General features: G+C 44.7%; 1 long non-coding RNA gene across 1 annotated transcript in view; it reads right to left on the bottom strand.

Moving 5' to 3' along the window:
• Positions 1 to 17,753: 17,753 nt before the first annotated feature.
• LOC122220556 overlaps positions 17,754 to 18,208 on the bottom strand; it is a 35,506-nt gene continuing 35,051 nt past the window's right edge. Inside the window, exon 3 of the long non-coding RNA XR_006202933.1 lies at positions 17,754 to 17,944. This is a non-coding gene — a long non-coding RNA (uncharacterized LOC122220556). The remainder of the gene's footprint in view (positions 17,945 to 18,208) is intronic.

The raw sequence follows: 18,208 nt of genomic DNA on the forward strand, positions 1-18,208 counted from the left end.
CCAGGGCTGGGAGTGGATGGGGCCACTTCTGGTCTTGCCCCACACACCCCTTGGGAAAGCACCAGTCCCGAAACGGCTGGGAAAGAGCTCGGTCCTTCCAGCTCCCGGGTATGTTGCTCACGGTTTCTCCACGCAGGCCACCAAAGGCACTGAGCCCTGTCCCGCAGGTTCCCATGGCAACACCCCTCTGAAAGGAGACAGGAACAGGACAAGGGAGGCCTCGAAGCCTGCTGCAGCCACCAGCCCGAAGCCCAGTCCAGGCCACAAGATGCGCACCAGGGAAGGAAGGGCTGGTGTCCTCGCCTCTCTGAAGGCTTGCAAGCAGCTCCTGAGAGCTACTGAGAGTGAAACGAAGAACACTTTGAAGAATACGTTTTTTAATGTTTTTTACATCATGCCACTGGCTAGCAGGCCACCCGGAACATCTGGTTCTAGCTCTGAAACCGTCGTGGAAAACACTGTGGCCAACGTTCTGTTCCCGGAGCTCTCGCTCAGGCCACCCCCTCACCTCTGGGACCACGTGAAAACCAAGACAAAGGTGGCTGGCCCGCTGGTGAAAACCCAGCTAGGTTTTAAGACTCTGCACTTAATTCACGTCTAAGTGGCATTCAATTACACCAGGAAATACACAAGTTTGCCCCCTTGACATTATGGGTTTCTCTCCTTCATGCCGAATGTCATACACCTTGTCCCTGAGCCATGCTGACCTCCCTAGTGATGGGTATAGTGCTGTGGAATTAGCTTTCCCTTCATCTTTGCAGTAGAGAGGCCTTCCCCCTCCCCAGTTTTTAAACCCTTTCATCCCCTCCTGTCATAAAGGTCTTCATCCACCTAGAATAGGGTGACAGGCCTGGGAAGCTGAAAGACGCCATGCCTGGCTGAGAGAGAAATGACACTGTCGTTTCCAGTTGTAAAGTATGCCCACGGGATTAGTGCTTCCCTCCTGCTGTTTACATAACGTTATGAAACAGTCACATACAGAAAGGGCGCTCAGTGTCCAGGAAGAGTGAGAAGGTCCCTCTGGCTTCTTATCTCTGATAAGAAGTTCCCCTTCCAGCAAGATTGGCCCCCCAAAACACGTGTGCATGTATGCGTGCACACACACACACACACACACACCCCACTTTGACACACACATCAGTCAGGAAAAGAAGTCCATGCCCTGGACGTGAGTGGTAACAGCAAAACATTCAGCAACAAACGATGGCAGCCACTCCCATTTGTTCTGGGTATCACCAGCTTGTCGTATTGGTTGATTTCCACTCTGGTTCCAGATTCTTCACCTTGGTCCACATCTTTCCTTCCCCTCCACATGTCCTACCCCAAGCCCTAAGACCCATACCCAAAAGTGCCCTCTGATGAATATCAGTGCATTTCTATTAAAAAAAAACAAACAGTATTACTGGATGTCCCACATATTTGGGACCAATTCTTCTAGGAAAACAGCGGTCATCCCAAGAACAATAACAACAACAAAAATCGATGAACAATGCCATTTAGACTTGCAAATTGGTGATAACCTTCGCTTTTGCAGAGTCTTTAAGTCACATCAAAATATACCATCACTTAATTCTTACAACTATTGCCAACCCCATTTCAAGGATGGGAATATTGAGACAATAGTGAATATAACTGTATAGCTGCAAAGATTTGTCCAGTGTGAGTGTAAGACTGTGTTCCAGCCACGCGACTTTCTACACCTGTAAAACAGTGCACTACAAACAGAGGCTGATATCACCCATCACATGCTGTCTAACCCACACACCTAAGAAGAGTTATAATATAATGAAGGAAAACTTTTATTTGCTGAACAGCTGGAGCCAGAATTCTCTGGAGGGAGGAAAGTACCCTGACATGTTGCTTCAAGTGGAAGGTGAAATATGTGCACGGTGTAACCTGAACCACCGACAGATGCTGTGCCAGAGGAGACGGGAGGAACCAGAAGTGCTTTGCTCCTGTCCAGGGGAGGAGAGACAAGAAGGGAGGACGTCAGGAGGAAGGAGAGGAGGGCAGTGATGTGGCACAGGGGTTGAGGCAAGCCTGCGTGGAGCAGAGCCGTGAGAAACCCCCGTCTCTGGTGGCTGAATGGGCTCTAATGATAAATATGTCCAGGGGCTCCCGGGTGGCTCAGTCAGTTGAGCATCCAACTCTTGATTTTGGCTGAGGCCCTGATCTCACAGTCTGTGAGTTTGAGCCCCATATCGGGCTCTGTGCTGACAGTGCGGAGTCTGCTTGGGATTCTCTCTCTCCCTCTCTCTCTGCCCCTCCCCCATTGGTGTTCTCTCATTCTCTCTCCCTCTCTCTCTGCCCCTCCCCCACTGGTGTTCTCTCTCTCTCTCTCTCTCTCTCTCTCTCTCTCTCTCTGTCCCTGCCCTCCCCAGCTCATGCTTTCTCGCTCTCAAAATAAATAAATAAACATTAAAAAATAAAAAATTTAAAAATTTTTAAAAAGTAAAAAAATAAACATGTCCAATGTGATTTCTAGGTTCACTGCTGTGGTTCTAAGATTAAAATTTACATGAATGTTTCAAATGTTACTTCCTTTCTTTCTTATATCACCTCTCCTCTGACTTTCTAATCCCATTCACCCTTGATGGTGCACTTCCCAAATAGGGTAGCTCTGTCTTTCCTGGTGTGAAACTTGGTCTGTTTCACCTTACAACCGTCTCTTTACAAATCTTTCCTCACCTCCGCCCCCCGTCTCCTCACTTTCTCCCTAGTGGCATCTCGCGGGTGTGTGTGTATGAGTGTGTATGTGTGTGGGTGTGTGCTTATGTGAGTGTGCATATGTGTGAGTGTATGTGTGTGACTGTCAGTGTGTGTACTGTGTGTGAGTGTGTGTTTCTGCAGGTGTGAGTGTGTGTGTGTGTGTTTCTGCAGGGGGGCACGTTTCTGTATGTGAGTGTATGTGAATATGTGTTTCTGTATGTGAATGTGTATGTGTGTGACTGTCAGTGTGTGTGTGTGAGTGTGTTTATGTGGGTGTGGGTGTGTGCTTCTGTATGTGAGTATGTGTGTGTTTCTGTAGGTGTGCGAGTGTGTGTGTGTGTCTTAAGTGGATGGGAACACCTGTTCTGGTCATCATCGCTGCTACGCTGATGTCTCAATGACATGCTTCTACCCCCACCAGCAGCTTCTCAGAGTTCTTAGTGTCTGATGCACGTGGTGAAATTTCGCGCTGGATGGGGCTGATTGGCTGGCAGGGGCACCGCCGGACCTGCCCATCAAGTTCTCTCCTCTTTAACCTCCCTAACGAACCTCCTTGAAAGCCTTCCATTGCCTCCAGAATCCTGAAAGACCACGAGTGAAGACCAAACAAAGGTTGAATACCAACCCTGGGAAAATGAACCCCAAACGGTCCCGTTACTAAGTGTGGTGGAACAGCCCCCACCGGCAAGGGATGAAACTAAACGCAAGTAAATGACTAGCGGGTCTTGGTGTAAGTGTCTGTCCGGCTGAGCCCTGAAGTACAGGAGGTGCTTCCCATCGTGAACCCTTTGAGCTTGGAGGCTGTGCTCGCTGCAGAGTTACAAAGACACTCGTCTCAGCGGATTGAGGTTCCACGTGTTCCACCCTAAGATGTAATCTCAGCTAGAAACCGGAGCTTGGACATCTATCACTCTGCAAGCCCAGAATGAGAGTCTCTTGCCAAAACCCTGGTTGGGTTTTCCAGAGAGAGCCCGTTTGAAGATTTACGGATGCCTCATCTTGCTCTGATGGCCTCCTAGCCTCTTCCCCACTTCACTTCTCCAGGTCCTTCCAAAAAGGAGGAAATGACCAGAGCGAGCCTACTCATGTCTTACCCAGAGCAGGCCTGTAGTAAATGTTTGTGGCTAATAAATATGCTGAAACCTGCCACCCTGGGCCAATCTCCCCTCGTCAGAACCAGGGGAAGAAAAGCGGAAAGTACTGACTTTAAGGTATACAAGCAATGCTGTGCAGCAACAAAGCATAGCTTCTTTGTTCGTTATCTCTGTGTTACCGAGGAGAGTATGCATGCTCAGAGAGGCTCTTTAACAAGTGCATGAGCACAGCAGTGGGAAGGCTGTGGTTCCATAAGTGTTCTGACCCAGCAGCTTATGCTATTTCCATACTATCCATCACTCTGCGTGTATTTGACTCTGAGGCAAATGAGAACAGAAGACATTTTGGACAGACTGCTTTATCAGGTTGAGGAAGTCTCCTTCTGTTCCTAGTTAACTGAGAGATTTTATCATAAAGGGATATTGAATTTGGCAAATGCTCTTGACAATATGGTTTAGTTTTTGGTATGCATTTGTGTGTGTGTGTGTGTGTGTGTGTGTGTGTGTGTGTGTGTGTGTGTTAGTTTGTTAACATGGTGAATTACATATGTTAATTTGCAAGTTTTAAACCAACTTTGCATTCCTGGGATAAATATAGTATATTCCTGGCCATGATATATTATTGTTTATATATTGGTGTATACAATTTGCTCTAAGTTTAAGAATTTTTACAACTATCCCCATGATGTTAGCCTGTAGATTTCTTTCCTTATAATGTCTTTGTCCACTTTTTTTTTTTTATCATTTACCCGTAATGTTTGGGGCACCTGGGTGGGTCAGTCAGTTGAGCTTCCAACTTTGGCTAAGGTCCTGATCTCGTGGTCCATGTGTTTGAGCCCCGCATCAGGCTCACTGCTGTCAGCGAGGAGCCGGCTTCCGATCCTCTATCCTCCTCTCTCTCTGCCCTTGCCCAACCGTGATCTCCCTCAAAAATAAGTAAAACATTTTTTAAAAAAGAGATAATATTAGTGGGGCGCCTGGGTGGCTCAGTCGGTTAAGCGTCCGACTTCGGCTCAGGTCATGATCTCGCGGTCCGTGAGTTCGAGCCCCGCGTTGGGCTCTGTGCTGACAGCTCAGAGCCTGGAGCCTGTTTTGGATTCTGTATCTCCCTCTCTCTAACCCTCCCCCGTTCATGCTTTGTCTCTCTCTGTCTCAAAAATAAATAAACGTTAAAAAAAATTTTTTTTAAAAAGAGAGATAATGTTAGCTTCATAAAATGGCTTACAAAGTATCCCCTTTTCTTCAATTGTCCACAAGAGTTTGGGTAAAATTGATATAAGTTTTTCCTTAAATGTCTGGTATGATTCATCAGTGAAAGCATTTGGGTTGGAAGTTTTCTTTGTGGGAAGATTTAAAACTATAAAATCAATGTTTAGTTTTAATAGGACTTTTAGGTCTATCTCTTTTTGAGTGAGTTTTAGTAGTTTATATCTTTCAAGGAATGTGTCCATTTCATTTAAGTTGCCAAATTTATTAAAATAAAATTTGTTCAGAATAGTCGTTTATTATCCCTTAATATCTGTAGGATCTGTGATGATATCATGTCTCTCATTTTTTTTTAAGTTTATTTATTTTGAGAGAGTGAGAGAGAACAGGGGAGGAGCAGAGAGAGTGAAAGACTGAATCCCAAGAAGGCTGTGCGCTATCTGCGAAGAGACCAATGCGGGGCTTGAATTCACAAACTGTGAGTTCATGACCGGAGCCAAGATCAAGAGTCAGATGCTTAACCGACTGAGCCACCCAGGTGCCCCAACTCTTGTAAACTCCTAAGGGATAAGAGCACAAAGAGCGTCTTTTGTTCTAATGAGGTGACTCTAGTGGGCTCCTGGATGGGGGCTGGTCACCAGAAAGACCAAGCCATTGGAAATTCCAGCCCACCTTTCACTCTCCTGAGGGGAAAGAAGGGCTAAAAACGTAGTTCATAATTGATTATGCCTACTTGAGGAAGCCTCCCTAAAATCCCAATAGTGCGGTGTTCAGGAGGCTTCTAGGTTGGTGAACATATCCACACTAGGAGGGTGACGCCCCCCAACTCTGCGGGGATAGAAGCTTCTGCACTGAGGACCCTCCCAGACCTTGCCCTATGTACGTCTTCATCTGGCTGCTTATCTGTGTTCCTTTATCACATCCTTTGATAAACTGGTAAATGGAAATAAGTGTTTCCCTGAGTTGTGTGAGCTGCTCTAGTAAACCAATTGAACCTGAACTACCAATCTGTAACCAAACTAGACAGAAGTTTGGGATAACCTGGGGACCTACTGCTTGCATTTGGCACCTGAAGTGGCGGCGGGGGGGGGGGGGGGGGGCGCAACTTGTGGGGCTGAGCCCTTACCTGTAGAATCTGACGCTTTCTCCGGGCTGATGGTGTCAGAATTGAGTTAAACTGTAGGTCACCCCGCTGGTGTCACAGAGGATCGCTTGGTGTGGGGAAGAGCCTCCACACACTTGATAACCCAAAGTGTCAGAAGTGAAGGGTGCCGTGCGGGTGGTCAAGGAGACGCGCAGGAAAGCCACACACAGGCGGCAAAACCAAGCCTTTCCCTGCACACCACCTCGAAGTGGGGTCCCGCCCTCCCCGTCCCCACTTCAATTAGGGTAAAGAGAGATGGGACTAACCCTATTCTCCCGCCCCACTCTACCCCAACAGGAGTACTTGTCCCACCTTTCTGTAAGACTCTGCTTCCTGCTAACTTTTCAGACCCGCACCACACTCTGCATACCAGATACTTATTGCCCTGGCACTGGTCTGGCCTTCAGAGATATTGATTGGACCACCCGCGGTATAGCTACATCTTTAATTTCTATAACTTTAAAAATCAGGAGTTTTTTTTACATTCAACATATCGATTCTCAGGCTCTCCTGAAAAACCAGAAGCTGTGACAACACTGCATTGGCCTTTCTCAATGGCAGCTCCCTTCAAATGAGCCCTTGTGTCCAGGTGACCACAGCCTCCACCTGTTGGCTTCGCTCTCATAATTTACTGCTTGGTCCACATAGGCATTTGATATTGCCACAGACGGAAGCTTGTGCAGGATAAATACGGGCAGACACTTTTTCTCCCCTCTCTGTGGAAGTCACAGACATAAAGTCCAGATGGAAGAATCATTTTCAAGACAGCAAGAGTATTAAACATTTGTACTAAATTATGACCTGTAATGACACTGCATTGAGAAATACAACTTTAAAGCCTTTTCCTTGAGGCTCCTCACCTGCCTTAATCCTAAGAACTATGATTCAGTCTTCTGTTTATTCTTCAGGGTTTTTTACTCTTAAAAGATTTGTTTTAAAACACTTATATACTGACACACGTTTTTGGCCACAGTATTGTCATTCTCTGCTTTTAAATCAAAATGGTATGGAAAGTACACCACAGGGAAATTTTGAACCTTAAGAAAATGCACACTTTAGCACATGTTTTCAATTACGTTGGAATGAATTTGAAGCTATGGAGACCCAGCCTGGCACAGTGAACAAGTGGCCTGGTGACCATCCTCACATCTTTCATCATGTGATGTGCACGAGCCTTCCAAACAGAGCTTTCTGAAGTCAGCCTCCAAGTGTTATCTGGCCCAACCCAGACCTTTTAGGAAAAGAGGAAGATATGTATTATCCACCCCTCGAGCTCATACACCAGTGAGTAAATCAGGACATGAGATTCTGACATTTCATTTGTCCTGAACACTGCATCTCAGAGATGCCAGCCTGCCTTCCCACCGTCTTCCAAGTTTCATTCTCCATTTGAAACAGAAAAGCCAGTTAGGGTAAAACTTTGTTTTTCTCCACATGTTGGCTTAGAAGATGATTTGCTCTGAATGCTCACCTGGGTTGAGTGAGTCTTCTGTGAGTCAGAATCGGCACAGTATTATTTTATGGCCAAATGTCGTATTTCTTTGATGGCAAGAGGGTTCCAAGGGTCAACACTAGGCTTCAGGGATACTTGATTAGTCCAGGACGGGTCTAATTCACATGGACCAGGTAGATTCCAAAGAGTCACTCCTTTCTTTTTGTTTTTTTTTTTTAATTTTTTTTTTAACATTTATTTATCTTTCAGAGACAGAGACAGAGCATGAGCGGGGGGAGAGGCAGAGAGAGAGGGAGACACAGAATCCGAAGCAGGTTCCAGGCTCTGAGCTGTCAGTGCAGCTCTCACAAACCGTGAGATCATGATCTGAGCTGAAGTCGGATGCTTAACTGATTGAGCCACCCAGGCATCCCAAAGAGTCACTCCTTTCAGCGAAAGGCCTCCCAACCATTTCTTAAGAGGCAGACGGTTCCACAGAAGTGCTCACGCACGGAGTCAAGGAGGAAAAACCAAGAGTGAAGGCCCAGTTGCCAACCCAGTTTTCGATTCATCCATCTTAATATTCGCTTACTTAGAGTAGTATTTCACTTGAAGAAAACTCTGATGGATAAAAAGTTTGAAAACCACAGCTTAAGGACATTTGGGCAACCTTTGTTTTAATCAGTAGCACACATGATCTACTATAACTATCCCTCACTCTCCAGAGCTATTTGCTTCCTGAACTTAGTATCAGGAATCCAGATAGACACATGGGCCACTTCTATTGGGTGACCACTACAAGGCTCACGTTGACAAGCTGGCATTGAATCTTCACTTACTGCTATAATTTTGAGCCTTTCATGTTTTCATCACTAAACCTCAATCATGAAGATTAGGAAGGATTACTGACATCAGAAAAAGGATGTGACCAGACTCCACACATTTGACTCATGTTCAAGTCACATCTAATGCTCAGACCCCCTCAGATCATCATTATTTTTTTTTATTTAAATTCATATTAGTTAACATATAGTATAATATTAGTTTCAGGAGTAGAATTTAGTGATTCGTCACTTACATACAACATTCAGTGCTCATCCCAACAACTGTCCTCCTTAATGCCCATCACCCATTTAAGTCCAGCCCCTCACCCACTTCCCCTCCAGCAACCCTCAATTTTTTCTCTGTATTTAAGAGTCTATAACTTATGCTTTGCCTCCCTGTCTGTTTTTGTCTTATTTTTCCTTCCCTTCCCCTATGTGCCTCTGATTTTCTTAAATTCCACATTTGAGTGAAATCATAATATTTGTCTTTCTCTGACTGACTTATTTCACTTAGCAAAATACACTCTAGTTCCATCCACATTGTTGCAAATGGCAAGATTTCATTCTTTGTGCGGCTAATAGTCCATTGTATATATACACCACATCTTCTTTATGCACTCATCAGTCAATAAGCATTTGGGCTCTTTCCATAATTTGGCTATTGTTAATAGTGCTGCTATTGCGGTGCATGTGCCCCTTCGAATCAGCATTTTTGTATCCCTTGGATAAATACCTAGCAGTGCAATTGCTGGGTCATAGAGTAGTTCTATTTTTAATTTTTGGAGGAACCTCCATACTGTTTTCCAGAGTGGTTGCATCAGTTTGCATTCCCGCCAGCAGTACAAAAGTTCCCCTTTCTCTGCATCCTCACCAACATCTGTTGCTTCCTGATTTGTTCATTTTAGCCATTCTGGAATGTGTGAGGTAACATCTTATCATGGTTTTGATTTGTATTTCCCTGATGATGAGTGATGTTGAGCATCTTTTCATGTGTCTGTTGGCCATCTGGATGTCTTCTTTGGAAAAATGTCTATTCATGCCTTCTGCCCATTTCTTAATTGGATTATTTGTTTTTTGGGTGTTGAGTTTGATAAGTTCTTTATAGATTTTGGATACTAACCCTCTATCCGATATGTCATCAAATCATCATTCTAATGAAGAAAATGTTAACAACATTCACATACCTTTGGATTTCTGAGCATGTCTGTGACCCACAATTAAAAACACAGAAACCGGGGCGCCTGGGTGGCTCAGTCGGTTAACTGTCCGACTTCGGCTCAGGTCATGATCTCACGAACGTGAGTTCGAGTCCTGCATCGGGCTCTGCGCTGGCAGCTCAGAGCCTGGAGCCTGCTTTGGATTCTGTGTCTCCCTCTCTCTGTGTTCCTCCCCCGCTTGCACTCACTCTCTCTCTCTCTCTCTCTCTCTCTCTCTCAAAAATAAATAAAGATTAAAAAAACACACACACACAGAAACCCTTGGTTACCCCTGAGTTGAGAAATTGGCTTACCTGCTATAAATGTGAACCCTCATGCAAGCTCACCCAATAAGCCATTTGGACCACTAGCACCGTAGGTAAGGGGGTTTGGCAACAAGCTGAGCTCAGGTCCTCAGGGAATGGAATATCTCAGGCCAATGGGTCCCCACTATCCATGTAAGCCTACATCCATGTTTCCCAAGACTAAAACTAGAATTCATGATCAAACATGCTTCGGGGAACATTTACACCAAATCTTTAAAATGAGAACTGTTTTAGAATGTCCTGATTGCACACTTGCCAAAAGCCCTGAGTCCCTGTGTGGAAGCCAGAAGAGAAACAAAGCAGGAAGGAGGGGCCTGGGAGCTGGGCAGGCCCACACTTGGCCTCCCCTTTTGTTCATCGTGAGCCCCAAGCTTCACAACCGCTTCTCACGGGTGGTGAAACAGAAGCCCAGGAGGTTACTGCACAGGTGTTGGCTAAGTTGGGAGCTTGCTCAGGACCATGAGCAGGAACTCGTGTTTGGAGCCAGTTCTTAAAACTCTTCCACAACCCAGAAAATTCTATGTGGTTTTTCTTTGGAAACAAAATCAGTATTTCTCATTCTGCTTTCCTTTTTACCAAACATACAGGTTTCTTTTGAACATCTGCAATCTGACCCAACGCTGGTTAATCATTATTAAGTATTTTCAGATCAACTTCACCAGACACTCCCCATACGCCAGCACGAAGCAAGACCATGCACATGAGGTGGGTTGAGAGGGGCACAGGAGCACATAGGAGCTCAGGAGAAACTGAGACCCAGGGGGTGAACACTGCCAGGATGACCGCGGTGGGAAGGAAAGGTCATGGGCAAAGGAAAGCCCTTTCCCCTATCCTCCGCCAGTCACCAGTTTCAACTTATGTTTGAGGTTGTTCGTGCTTTTATTATCATTATAGACAAACAAGTAAAGATTGCATCCTTGAATCCGATTCATTTCACCCTTGACAATCAGTTTTTCCTTCTGGGAGTAGACATGAGCGTCACAGCATCCACAACTGGGACTGTGGGGTGGACGTCTGTGTTGAACTAGAGAACAGTCAGGTAGCATGACTTTCTTAAGTCATTACATGGAGTTGTCAAACTTTGTCACTAAGGAGGGGCACCTGGGTGGCTCAATCAGTTGGGTGTCCGACTTTGGCTCAGGTCATGATCTCACTGCTCGTGGGTTCGAGCCCCACGTCAGGCTCTGTGCTGACAGCTCAGAGCCTGGAGCCTGCTTTGGATTCTGTGTCTCCTCCTCTCTCTGCCCCTCCCATGCTTGTGCTCTGTCTCTCTCTGTCTCTCAATAATGAATAAATGTTAAAAAAAAAAAATTAAAAAAAAAACCTTGGCACTAAGGAAACTAAGATTTTGGTGAAAGTCCAAGGGAGAAAAAATATCAAAATGTAAAAATTCCATTTTTCCTTTTTTCTCCCATTTTATGAAATCATTTGTTTTCTCTCTTTTTGTCTTTCATTCTGGGATCATTTATTTAATCACCATGTACCCCCACCCCCATGGCAAAGCCAGAAAACTACAGAATCTAGCATGAGGTTGGGAGTTGACATATAATTTCCAGACATCCATGTTGGACCCAGAAAGGCTGCCAATATGTCTAATTGCCCCATAAGTCATATTTATGAAGCCCTGAACCCTTATTTCCCATATCCAGAAAGTGAATTTTGTCAAGAAAGTCTTTCCAATACCATCATTAATTCTCTTCTCCAGTTTAGCCAAACACTAAACTCACAAGGTTAAGGGCTGAGTCTCAGGGGCTGGCGATGGATGAAGAAAACAACTTAAAAATTGGTAGAGAGAAAGAGGGTCCACTTCTCATCAGCCCCAGGCTCTCAGGCACACAGCCATTGGGTCACAAAGGGACACAGCTGAGTGTTGTTAATGGTCAAAGGGAAAACAGAGCAGAGGAAATGAAATTAAAGCAACCAAAGTATTATCACTTTATATTATCACATGAAACTTAGGGAGATATGCTCTCTTTCCTGATTTTGTTAAGTGAAATGCTTCTGTAGCTAATGTTGCATTTGCTTTCTTCATTTCCTTTTTCCTGTTGGTATTTCGATTCTCTGGATTGACGTAGGGGTGCTAGACCAGGGCCATGGAGCCAAATAAGCATGTATATTGGATGCCAGAAAAGGTTAAACATTAGTTCATGACTTCACAAATATTAGCATCCTAATTTTAAAATAGGGAAGGTAGAGAAGGAGATAAGTGCATCAGAGGCTTCCACTTGTTCCAGAAGAAAAACTGGGGAAATAAGGATGAGGATGAGGGTGTAGACGTTCCAGGGCACGCTCCAGGGTTGTTCTCTGTGCATCACCCAGCCAGTGGCAGGCGGCCAACTGCTCCTTTCATGGGATCCTCCACCTGCCTAGGTGGGGCCAATGCATTTCATCCAGAGTAGCATCTTCTCCCAGGAAGTGCAAACAAACAAGCAATGATTGCTTATCCTTTCAAAGCATGGACAAAGAAAAATACACAGTGGACACAGAGACACTGCACATGAAAGCCAGATTTTTGCGTCTTTTGCTAAGACTGTTTAAAAGATGATACGATCTCCATATTGTATATTAATGAGCACTTGGCTTTCAGCATTGTTTCCATTCTTATAACACCAGCTCCAGACCTGTGAGCTTCTGATCCCAGAGGGGCTGTGGAGTTACCACCTTCAGGCAGGAAATCCTCACATCTATAGACCTAGTAATAAAAGTAAATAAATTGAGGGGCACCTGGGTGGCTCAATAGGCTAAGCGTCCGACTTTGGCTCAGATCATGATCTCGCTGTTTGTGAGTTCGAGCCCCACATTGGGCTCTGTGCTGACAACTCAGAGTCTGGAGCCTGCTTTCGATTCTGTGTCTCCCCATCTCTCAGCCCCTCCCCTGCTCATGCTCTGTGTCTCTCTGTCTCTCAATAATAAATAAACGTTTTAAAAAAAATTTTAAGTAAATAAATTGATACCATGTACCACTTTTTCAAGTGTTTTTAAATGCTTTATAAATAATAAAATACAAGTTTGTAGAAGCATTGCCAAATCCATGCCAGCTTTTATATTTATGTATTTGTCAGTGATTTGACATAAAAACTGTAACTATCATAAAGCAGATTCACTGGGAGTCTCACGTTTATTTTCTTTCAACTTCATTCTGATTCTGAGGTCCCATCCCCATGGACAAGAAATTCAAGCTGTTTTTCTCTGGGTTCCCCTCACCCACATGCATAGCTAGTGTTATATCATCAATTCTCATCCATTCTCTCCAGTCATTTCGTCAAGTATGGAAATCTTCAGTGAACCTGGGGGTCAGCTACTTGGGACCCAGTCCCGCTGATGCAACTAACTCACAGCTTCGGAGGGCTGGCACCTGTCGGGACCGGGACAGAGGCTTCAAATAAGAAGGAAGTAAAATGTATAAGGGAACAAACTCAGTATTTCTATCAATTATCCCTACTATCATCTTGTATCAATAGGTCTAGTTAGGAGACAGAAATCACACAATAATTTTAACAGGGAGACTTTAATATAAAGAATTATATAACCATAACAGGGAGCTGACTGTCAAGGGATAAAAAGAACTCTAGAGGCTATCCAAGAGATGAAGGAGAATGCTCAACGAAAGAACACACTTGAAAAAGAGATCACCACCCACCCCCCTTTCTAAGGCTGGCATTCAGATCTCATTGAAAAGGTGTGATTGAAGCCCACTGAGTAGTGGGGAAATTCTCCAGGAGGACCTGAGCCAGAACTGATCCACAGTGGCTGGCCAAATGTTGGAAGGCAGGGTAACATGGGCTGGGACTGGCCAGCAGAAAACACCCCACCGGGGTGTAGGAGGCTCAAGGCCGAGAAGACAACCTCTAGGGTACCTGTGAGGCTCCCTGAGAATCTACTGGGACAGATGCTACTGAAACAGTGGAGGGGGCACCTGGGTGGCTCAGTCGGTTAAGCATCTGACTTTGAGTTTCAGCTCAGGTCCTGATCTCACGGTTTAGTGGGCTCGAGTCCCAGGTCAGGCTCTGTGCTGGCAGCACAGAACTTGCTTGGGATTCTCTCTCTCCCTCTCTCTCTGCCCCTCCCCCACTCGTGCTGTCTCTGTCTCTCTCAAAATAAATAAATAAACTTAAAAAAAAAAAAAGGGGCGCCTGGGTGGCGCAGTCGGTTAAGCGTCCGACTTCAGCCAGGTCACGATCTCGCGGTCCGTGAGTTCGAGCCCCACGTCAGGCTCTGGGCTGATGGCTCGGAGCCTGGAGCCTGTTTCCGATTCTGTGTCTCCCTCTCTCTCTGCCCCTCCCCCATTCATGCTCTGTCTCTCTCTGTCCCAAAAATAAAAAAAAATAAAAAAAAAGAAATTCAGTGGAAGGGAGTACCACTGGGTGTCCACCATTCATGCCACTGACTGCCACAGTAGCACTTAAAAAACAAGCAACAAAGCACAGAATCACACCGGTATGGGAAGTGATGCCCATGTCCCTTTATTTGCTGCAAAGCCCCACCTCAGCTGCCTTTGTGCTGTCACGGTGCCCCAATCGTTCCGAGGCAAAATGAAGCAGGATGCTTCACCACCCACTGGAGTTCGTGTGGGCGAGATTACTGGAGAGATTCCATGGTTCTCCATTCCTTAAGGGACTGTTAGTAAAACAGCTTCCAGGACCCAGAGATTTAACCAAGGAGACAAATCACAGCATGCATGATGAAACCCGGAAGTGCTTCTCCCCTCCCGTGATGCCAAGTTTCCAGCCTTGCCTGCCGCTTCTGCAGACTCAGGCAAACATACGTGCACCAGCCTCTCCCATTGGCAGTCTGTCAATATGCCCAATCTCCAGCATGGTCACAGCTCTATCCCAAGAGGCTCCTCATCGGTGGGGTCTCCATGAAGGGGCTGAAAGTAGTGGTCTTCCTTCCCTCACCCCACCCCACAGTCCTGGCCAGTAGCCCTCTCTACATTCTCTGATGAATAAAGGAAAGATCGTCTCAATATTGTATAAAGCACCATGCAAATGCAGCTGTAAGTTAGGTCCCCAGCCCTATGCCCTTCTAGCTTAATGGCTATCCTAGGCTCATCCTTAGAAAATTCAGGCATCACTGCCTCCAAGAATTCCCACCCACCAGAGAGGCTTCAGTGGGGCCTGTCTAACCTGGGTGATGATAGACTTGGAGGGACACATCTCAGTCCTCACAGATTGGAGCTAAGAACCCTCCAGCACCCACAGCCGGGTGTCCTGCCATCCCATTACCAGACACTTTCTGAGCAAGCAGGGAGCCGGGAAAACAGCGCCTTCCGAACTCGCTCCTCCCTTCCGCCCTTTCCAAGGTGAGCTTTCTAATGAAAAGAATTTATGATAGTAAAGAGCTGGAAAATTATGAATATTTAAAAGATAAGAATTTTAAAAGAGTTGCTCATATCTGAATTTCCCTTTGGCATGTTCAGAGATGTACTCTCTCTATAGAGCAGGAGGAATTTGGGGAAAATGTTGCCTGGCTTTGATCCAAAATGAGGACCTGATTTTTTTGGAGAGGTTTTTGGTTAAATTTGAGGGGGTTTTGGTTGGTTTGATCCTTTTTTTTTTAGGGAGTGGATTTTTTGGTTCATTGGTTGGTTGGCATTTTAAATCATGGGGACTAGTTTAGTTTTGAAAGAGAACTTTGCCCATAGGTGCTGACTTAAAAACACAAACTCGGTGACTCAGAACTCAGAGGCCAGAAAGGAATAGAAAATGTCCAAACATCTTTCAGTGTTCTTGGATACACATTAAGGGATTATTTCCCCTTAAAGTAATCTAAAAAAAAACCCAAAAGAGAAAAAGAAGGCAGGTAGGCAGGAAGGCAGGAAGAAAAAGGAAGGAAATAAAGAAAAAATTGGTTCTTAGAGTTCCTTTTTGGACAGGGGTAAAAAGACTTCTTAAAAACATTACTAATATATATATATATATATATATATATATATATATATATATATTCCAAAAACATAAACAGATGTTAGAGGAGGATTAAGAATTTAGCACAATTTGCTGTTTTAAAACCTTAGCCCTGTAGAGATCTCTCCTTAAAAAGAAATAAATATCTAAAGAAGGAAATAAGGAATTGGGGGTAAATTTGGAAAGGACAGTTGGCTCGTATGGCCAGAACATTAAGGTGAAGGCAGAGCTTTTTCTAAACACAGAGAAAAGGCTTAGCATTGTAGTTATAGTCAGCAAAGAAATAAGAGCACAGCTGTTAACATTCAGATTTGAAACATATGACTGCTTTGGGATTTATTTTTTATTGGACTTTGCAAATTGCTAAAACCAGGCCCAATAACCATTCTCCTTGGCAATGATTTTCTTCTGTTCTTAGAATGCACCTCTTTGGGAGTGGCAATCAGCAGCCACTTCTGACCCTAGAGAAGCCTCAACAAAGTGGTCACCTTCTGGAAGTGGGGAACAGCTTCATGGCCCCAAGGACAATGCAGTGGATCAAGCATTTAGCTAGAAAATCTGGTTTATTGGTCCATTTGTCCAAATTCTTCTACTGATGCTGAGTGAAACAGGGGGACATGACGGTTCCTACCCCCTAGGGTTGAGAATTAAATGGGCGGACAGTTGTACAGCACACAGCTGTACTGTGTGCCTGGCACACAGTAGGCACTCTCTTTGGGTTCGCTCTGACCTTACCCAGCATTCCTGGGCACCCTACTTTAAAACTCCATGAAATCAGGGCACCTGGGTGGCTCAGTCAGTTAAGCAATCCAACTCAATTTGGGCTCAGGTCATGATCTCACGGCTCACGGTTTTGAACCCCATGTCGGGTTCTGCACTGGTATCACAGAGCCTCCTTGGGATTCTGTCTCCCCACCCCCTGCCCCATCCTCTTTCTCTCAAAGATAAATAAGTAAACAACAACAACAACAAAATAACCCCCATGAAATCACTCTCAGCATTTTCTAACGCTTCTACAAAGGTGGACAATTCCAGCAACCAGAGGCTACAAGATTCCATAATTCTGCTGTTATATCTCCCATATGAAAGTGAGAAATCTGTTATAAAGACTTTAAAGCATCTTAGATGTACACATAACTCTAAACAAATCACCCAGAAGAAACACAAGCAACTGTCATATAAGTTTTTCCTAAATTTCATCACATCAATCTCAAGCATCAAAAGGGGAAGCACTTTTTTTCTCAAAGAAAATAGCTTCTTTAAAACAAGACCTCATCAAAAGTCTCCTATTTTAATTCCTAATAAAGAAAATAAAAACAGTAAACTCTTCTCTTTTTTTACTTTTATTTACTTTTGAGAGAGACAGAGCATGAGCAGGCGAGGGGCAGAAAGAGGTAGACACAGAATCCAGGCTCCAGGTTCTGAGCCGTCAGCACAGAGCCCAACGTGGGGCCCGAACCCATGAACCATGAGATCATGACTTGGACTGAAGTCAGACTTTGAACCGACTGAGCCACCCAGGTCTCCCAGTAAACTCTTCTTTGAAGCCATTCAACAGAACAAGGGAGGGCATCTGAAAGATGTGTTCTTTGCCTTTTGTACAAGTGTCTTCTATCTGTTTGCCCAAGGAAATAATTTCTCCCATGGGCCATCAACCTGCTTTGAGAGAATGCAAAGGAAAGAAAAAAATACAAGCTTGAAACAAGACAAGTAACATAGAAATGCAAATATTTCAGGGCGCCTGGATGGCCCAGTTTGTTAAGCATCCGACTTCAGCTCAGGTCACAATCTCCTGCTTCATGAGTTCAAGCCCCACATCAGGCTTGCTGCTGTCAGCATGGATCCTCTGTCCCCGTCTCTCTATGCCCCTCCCTGGCTCGTGCTTGCTTTCTCGCTCTCTCTCTCTCTCTCTGAAAAATAAATAAACATTTTTTTAAAGTTTCAAAAATACATGTATTTCATACTGTGTTGTACAAAAAGCAATATTGTATCTAGACAAGAGGTTTTTCCTCACTTCACTTCCTCCCCCTGATATAATAGGGGTGCAGTGTTTCCATTCAAGGTCCACAAAGTAATCAATCATCAGATTGTCAAGTTCTTCACCAACCTGTGTAGACAGATGACATAAGAGCATGAGAAATGCTGTACGGACAAAGAGATGTCTTAGCCAAGTCACTGCTCTTCAGACCCTCTGCTTCCTGCTGTCTTTAATCTTTCCCCTCTTTGCAAATACTCATCTTAAGTAACTAATCTAAAACATGGGAAAACATGCATGCATACTTCCAGCTTCTATAGTATTTGCGATAGAAAAAAACCCAAAACAATCTAAACATACAAAAGTAGAAGAATATTTAAATTATGGGATACCAAC

Source organism: Panthera leo, chromosome B2, assembly GCF_018350215.1.
Source record: "Panthera leo isolate Ple1 chromosome B2, P.leo_Ple1_pat1.1, whole genome shotgun sequence".
NCBI lineage: Eukaryota > Metazoa > Chordata > Mammalia > Carnivora > Felidae > Panthera > Panthera leo.